The sequence below is a fragment of the Gossypium arboreum genome, chromosome 6, assembly GCF_025698485.1.
Source record: "Gossypium arboreum isolate Shixiya-1 chromosome 6, ASM2569848v2, whole genome shotgun sequence".
In the NCBI taxonomy this organism is placed as follows: domain Eukaryota; kingdom Viridiplantae; phylum Streptophyta; class Magnoliopsida; order Malvales; family Malvaceae; genus Gossypium; species Gossypium arboreum.
In genome coordinates, this window is record NC_069075.1 from 74,244,400 (window position 1) to 74,251,155 (window position 6,756).

The following is a 6,756-nucleotide window of genomic DNA, read 5'->3' on the forward strand; positions in this document are numbered from 1 at the left end:
GTCAAAAATGCACACAAAGGGACCTCTAGCCGAATTTACCTACCCCAAACTCCCCAATTGGCTACAACTCTTCCCAATCTCAAACTCCTTGAAAATTTCCATGATTCTCTCCCCTTATCCCTCCTAGACATCTTCCAAAACCAACCCCAAGACCAATTCAAACTCTTCATCACCAGAGTTCAATTCCCACAAAACTCTTGTCATCCCTTAATAGCAAAATAAATGCCCTTGTTTGCCATGGGATTCGAACCCAAGCCCCCCTCAATAGCTCGATACGCCACTGGCCTCATTGACACAAGCTCTTTTTGTGTCATGAACATACACAGACCTAAACATAAACCCCAACTGCTAGCAGCCAACTTCACTTAAGGATAAAATTAAAAATTTTCCAAGGCCCAAACTCAAACCCAGGCTTCCTAATAACCCCCACACATACCCAAATTACTTGACCAACAAAGCAAACACGAATTTATGCCAAAACACGCAAAATTACAGACCCTAAATTTTTATGGTGTTACACAGCAACTGTACTAAAGTTTGGTACAAATCTCCGATAGAAACTTGCAAGGCCATGAAAGCTTCGAACTTGGCTGATATTGGTCGGACGTGGCCATTCTTGTATTGCCTTGATCTTCTCTTGATTCACTTCAAGACCACTTTTACATACAACAAAACCTAGAAAAATAACTTTGTTAGTACAAAAGTTACATTTCTTAAGGTTTGAATATAACACTTCTTTTCTTAAAACTTCCAAATCAGATAAAGATTTACTATAAACCAAAATATCGTCAAAATAAACTACGCAAAAACGACCAATGAAAAACCTCAAAACGTGGTTCATCAACCTCATGAAAGTACTCGAAGCATTGGTGAGGCCAAATGGCATGACTAGCCACTCATGCAAATTGTATTTGGTTTTGAACGCGGTTTTCCACTCATCCCCCTCCCGCATGCGAATTTGATGACAGCCACTTTTGAAATCGATCTTAGAAATAATTTTGCACTCTAAGCTCATCTAACATATCATCAAGTCTAGAGATTGGATGACGGTATTTGACGGTAATTTTGTTGATAGCTCAACAATCTACGCACATTCTCCATGAACCATCTTTTTTAGGCACCAACAAAACGGGCACCGCGCATAGACTTAAACTCTCCCATATGTATCCTTTCTTCATTAAATCAGCAACTTGTCATTGTAACTCTTTAGTTTCTTCGGGGTTACTTCGATAAGCTAGTCGATTTGGAATGGTAGCTCCAGAAATGAAATCAATTTGATGTTCAATACCTCGAATTGGAGGCAGTCCACTAGGAACTTCTTCCAGGAAAATATCTTCAAATTCCTGTAACAAAGAAACAACAGACAAAGGTAAAGAGTTATCAAGTTCATTTATATCGAATAAACACTCCTTGTACATAAGTACAAACACGGGCTGGTGCATCAATAGGGACTTTCGAATGTCTTTTTCCCTCGCCAATACGCTCATTTTTTCACTCTCATTTTCTTTTTGGCTCTCTTCTTTCTCTCATATTTTTACCTCCTCTCTCACACTTTTTCCTTTCTTTTTTTAAATTTTTTTGTCTTTTTCTTTTTCACTCTTTTTTTCTTGTACTTTTTCTTTCAATTTCAATTGATCTTGATACACTTGTTTTGGGGTCAACGGGGCTAAAGTAACATTTTTGCCTCGATGCTTGAACGTGTACTGATTTGTGTAACCATTATGAATCACACTTCTATCAAACAACCATAGACGCCCAAAAAGTAGATGTCTCGCGTGCATGGAAACTACATCGCACACTACTTCATCTTGATACTTACCGGTGGAAAACGCTACCACAACTTGATTGTGACTTGAAGCTCTCCTTCACCATTTAACCATTGCAACTTGTATGGAGTTAGGTGCTTGGTTGTGGCCAAATGGAGCTTTTCCACCAGCATGTTGCTAGCTACATTAGTACAACTTCCACCGTCAATAATTAAACTAAATACCTTGCCTTGGATGTGGCATCAGGTGTGAAAAATGTTCTCCCTTTGTTGATCAAATTCAACACTTTGAACATTAACAGTACGTTTGGTTGGCTGTAATGGAATAGGGTTGTAATTGAATAGAGCTGTAATGGAATAGAGCTGTAATAGAATAAAGCTGTAATAAGTAATTCAACTGTTTGGTTGAATGGAATGGAATAGAACTGTAATAGTATTCTTGTGTTTGGTTGAATGGAATGATGTTGTAATAGCATAAGGAAAAAACTAAAATGACCGTAATACCCTTAGCGTAATTTTTATTAAGGTAAATGATTATTGTTATTGTTATTAAATTTTAATAAAATTATTGTTAAATATATTTTATTAAAAAATATTTTAATCATATTTTAACATAATTATTATTAAATATAATATAATAAAATACTATATATTTCATAACATTCTTAATATAATTATTATATGAATTAAAAATCATAATATATAATACTATAAAATAATATATAATCTATTTTATTATTTTTAAACTGCAATACATATTTAATGTGCTAAAATATCATTATTGAAACAAATAATTTAATTATAAACAAAATATTAGAAGTAATAAATAACTTGAGAATTATATTTCACATCCAAACATAATATTCATATATTAACAAAAAGTTACATGATTTCATTAGTTTATATGTCATAATTAATATGTTATAAAATTTTACAACATTAAAAAGTTACAACATTGTAATCATATTCTATCATGTCATTATACCATCAAAAAGCTACATAAGTATGCATATTGTGTTATTATTCAGAAAATCAGTGTTAATTCCTTGAGAGCGACCACCTCTTGGTAAATTCTTGAGTTTCTAATCTGCTACGTTAAAACCGTATGTTGATTGCCGTACGTTGATTGATTTGATTTCCTATGTTCTGAAAGTGGTTCTCCATGTTTGCCTGCAAACATTGAGCTGTATTAGCGAAAGGCTCAACTAAATCTTCAAGGGATTTACCTGGCTTAGAAGAAGATGGTTGTGAGAAAGCATGCAAGCTCAGTTCATAGCCAATATCAGGAAAATTCAATAAATTCAACCTCAAAATTTACACAAATGTTGCAAGATAAATTTATTAAATTATGACTCAATTGATAAAATGTATAAACAATAAGGGCTAAATTTGTTATTAAACCAATCAAAATCATGTATAATCCATGAAAACATTAACTCTATGATTAATTGTTCTTAATTTCTAACCTTCGAAATTGATGGGAAATAAATTGCTTTGATTTTCTTAGAAGGACCAATTTGCTCAATTCAAATTGAGAGGAATTGAAGAGTTCTTTTTACCATATATTTTTATGTCTATCTAGTTATAATAGTTATCGGTAAAGGCGGCTCAAATAGATTTAAGCATATATTTGACCCCATAATCTCTTAAAGCAATTAATGATGATAAATGCTAAGTAAATTTAGACAAAAGACAATTTAAAAGCATAATGACCTAGAGATAAACAATCTTTTAGGGCAAAATTTGTTTGAAATTATAAAACTCATCAATCCGAACATGTGGATCATCGACCACTTTCATTATGGACCTTATTGTTGTTAAACCACTTGGAAATTACATAAAGATGTATATATGAACTTCTATATATGATCAACTTTTTGGGGTTAATCATCCAATAAAAGCAAACATGGTCACCTTGCGGACTATAGATATCTACCTACCACGTCTTTATTTCCAATGAATACCGGTATTGTACTATTCATTAAAGGGACTGTCTCTCACCTTCTAGTTATATATTCATCAAATTTCCATTGCTTTATATCCGTAAGAGTTTCAAGCCTAAATCTTCCCTTTTTTCCTTTCATCTCGGAGTTCTTTCCTATTAACCTTAGAGCAAAGCAAGATGGTCGCTAAGAAGCTTATCAAGTTGGTAAGAAAATGGGAAAAATGGTGCAATCAGAGAAAGAGGATCACACCATCAAGTGCCACCTCAGATATCGGCGCAAGCAGTTGCAACACGTCGACAACAGTTGAGCAGTATGATTTTGTTGTATACAAGATAGATCGAAACACTTTCGCTTCCATTGAATATCTCAAGAATGAAATAGTCATGGAACTATTTAACTTGGCTAAAGAAAAGCCTGGTCTATCGTGCAATAAAGCTCTCATCTGCATGTATCTATAAGAAACTCGATGCCTTTGGAAGGATTCTGTTAAATAATGAGCCACCTTTTCGCATATAACCCATTAAAGTTGGTTAGTAAAACTAAGCTTGTAAAAGAAAAGGAGAGCTACACATAAAATTACGCTACATAAAATTACATGATCAAGAGAAGTCAATAGTAATATGGCAAATTATAATGATATCCTTAGGCGACCCTCTGTGATAGCTTTCAAGATGATAAGTAATCGCTACTTGAAGAACCACTCATACTTATCCCAACATAAAAAATTACCGACTTGGAGTTCAATCTTGTAAGCCAGCGTTGCTCAAGCGTAGCAAAGATGTCGACAATTCAAAATTCATTTCGGATGCACTCACAATCGTGGGCAACTCTATTTTCTACAATTGAGGTTGAAGGTCTCTCGATGAAGTGTCACTCTCGAAGCTTCTAGACAAGTCGAATCACCTATCTTCACTCTTGATCCATCCAAGCTCCCATTGACTTAATGATGCCAACAAAGCATCTTGACCGATTCATGCCGGAGAAAATATCCTAGGAAAGAGTATTCCAATTTCACTTTCAACCCCGACCTAAATTTTGTTAACAAGCTCATAAAAATAGAACATCAAGTCGAAACCGACATTCTTGACTTATAGATCCAACCAAAGTACTAGAATTTATAGTACAATAATAGAAAATTGAAGGCATATTGTACTTGGAAGAGGATGCAAATACATCTATATCTATTTCCAACTCCATTTATACCTGAAGGAGCCATCTATATCGCCCACTAGCGTAACTTCGGTTCCATTTCACCCTCTAGTGTCGGACTTCAATATGTGTCCGCTCCAAAGCACTATAATGTATATTTCTTAATAAAGTTTAAATCATTGCACCATATCTCCAAATCAAAAATCAGAAAATACAATAATGAAAATTAAGTTATTATCGAAGAAATTTGGGAATAAAACTCGATTTAAAGAACGACAAATATTGCAAAAGGGATATGCGTGGGTATTACAGACAATATAAATTCATCAAAATTTGAGTTATCTCCTCCATTAATTAGTTTATTTTTGTCGCTCCAAGAGCAAAATCGAAATAATAAAACAAGGATTAAGAAGAAGAGATCGATATGATGATTATGATTGACTCCTTGCAATTCAATTCTAGTCCGTAGGTTACTCATAAGAGAAAACGAAACATCATCTCCCCAAAAGATAGAGATTTGGGAGTTGAGTTGTAGCTTATTTTTTAGAAATTTTAAAGAAAACCCATCACCAAAACCCTTCTAAAACAAAATTTGTTTATTGAAGAACGAAACCAAACGAAATTAAACTTAAAAGAAAAATCGCTAACCTGAAAGTGTATTGTTGTAATAAAAGAAGCAATTTTGAACGCATTTGCAGAGAAAGTCCAAGGAGATTTTGGGAAGAATTTTCTTCATTTCTATTCAGCGATGGTCGGAATAGCCATTCCAAACTTTCAACGCTGAATCCCTATTACGCGCTTGAGGAATAGAAACGCTTTAAGTAATACGGCCGAATGAAGAAACGGTGAACCAAACAAAAGCATTACCATTCATCACAGAATAAGGAGGGAATGGAATAGCCATTCCCTCCAACCAAACGTACTGTAAGGCTTCGTTTCACCATAAGAATTTCTCCTTCAACCGGTAGTTCTACTTTTTCTCCTTCATCATCAGATGGTACTTCAGACCCATTTTCATTCTCCTCCTTGGACTCAATTTTACTATCAGCCCTTACCACCATGATACGTCGATTTGGACATTGGCTTGCTATGTTCCCTCGACCTTGACACTTGAATTGTTTTGTCTCTTGTGCGATTTGGCACTTGCTCGTTTTTGTTTCGACTCGACTCACCAATGGGTTGATTGGGTTTAGTTGCTACAATCGACTCTTTTATTCAAATAGGGGGTTTGTTCACTCCTTAGCTTCACTTTTTAGTAGAAGGATTGGCATAGGATTGGCTTACTCCTTTTCGCTTTAGTTGCTTTTCGACCTTTATCGCCATATGGACCATGTCTGTCACTTCAACATAGTGTTGTAGTTCAACTATGTTGGCAATGTCACGGTTTAAACCCGTTAGGAACCTTACCATTGTTGCTTCTCGATCCTCCTTGATGTCAGCTTGTATCATTGCTATCTCCATGTCTTTATAATAATCTTCAACGCTTCTATTACCTTGAGTAAGGTTTTGGAGTCGTTGATATAAATCTCGATGGTAGTATGAAGGGATGAATCCTTTCCGCATGACTGATTTCATTTCAACCCAAGTAGAAATAGGTCTTTCACCATTTCTCCTTTTACTTGTTATAAGCTGGTCCCACCACACACTTGCATAGTCAGAAAACTCTATAACTGCGAGCTTTACCTTTTTACTTTCTGAATAGTTGTGGCAATAAAAAACAAACTTGATCTTCTTTTCCCACTCCAAATAAGCTTCAGGATCATTCTTACCTTGGAATGGTGGAATTGTCATCTTGATATTTTTAAGATTGTCATCTTGACGGTCACGATCTCTAGGACCCCGATGTCATCGGCGGCCTCGTTGTCGTACACTTAGAGCAGATGAATTATCACTTTC

At 35.0% G+C, this 6,756-nt stretch overlaps 1 long non-coding RNA gene across 1 annotated transcript; it reads right to left on the reverse strand.

Annotated features, from left to right (window-relative positions):
* Positions 1 to 2,603: 2,603 nt before the first annotated feature.
* Positions 2,604 to 3,857, reverse strand: LOC128293735 (uncharacterized). The gene is made up of 2 exons (XR_008283919.1): positions 3,767 to 3,857; positions 2,604 to 2,935 (listed from the first exon to the last, which is right to left on the reverse strand). It is a non-coding gene; the product is annotated as an uncharacterized LOC128293735 (long non-coding RNA).
* Between the last annotated feature and the right edge of the window lie 2,899 nt (positions 3,858 to 6,756).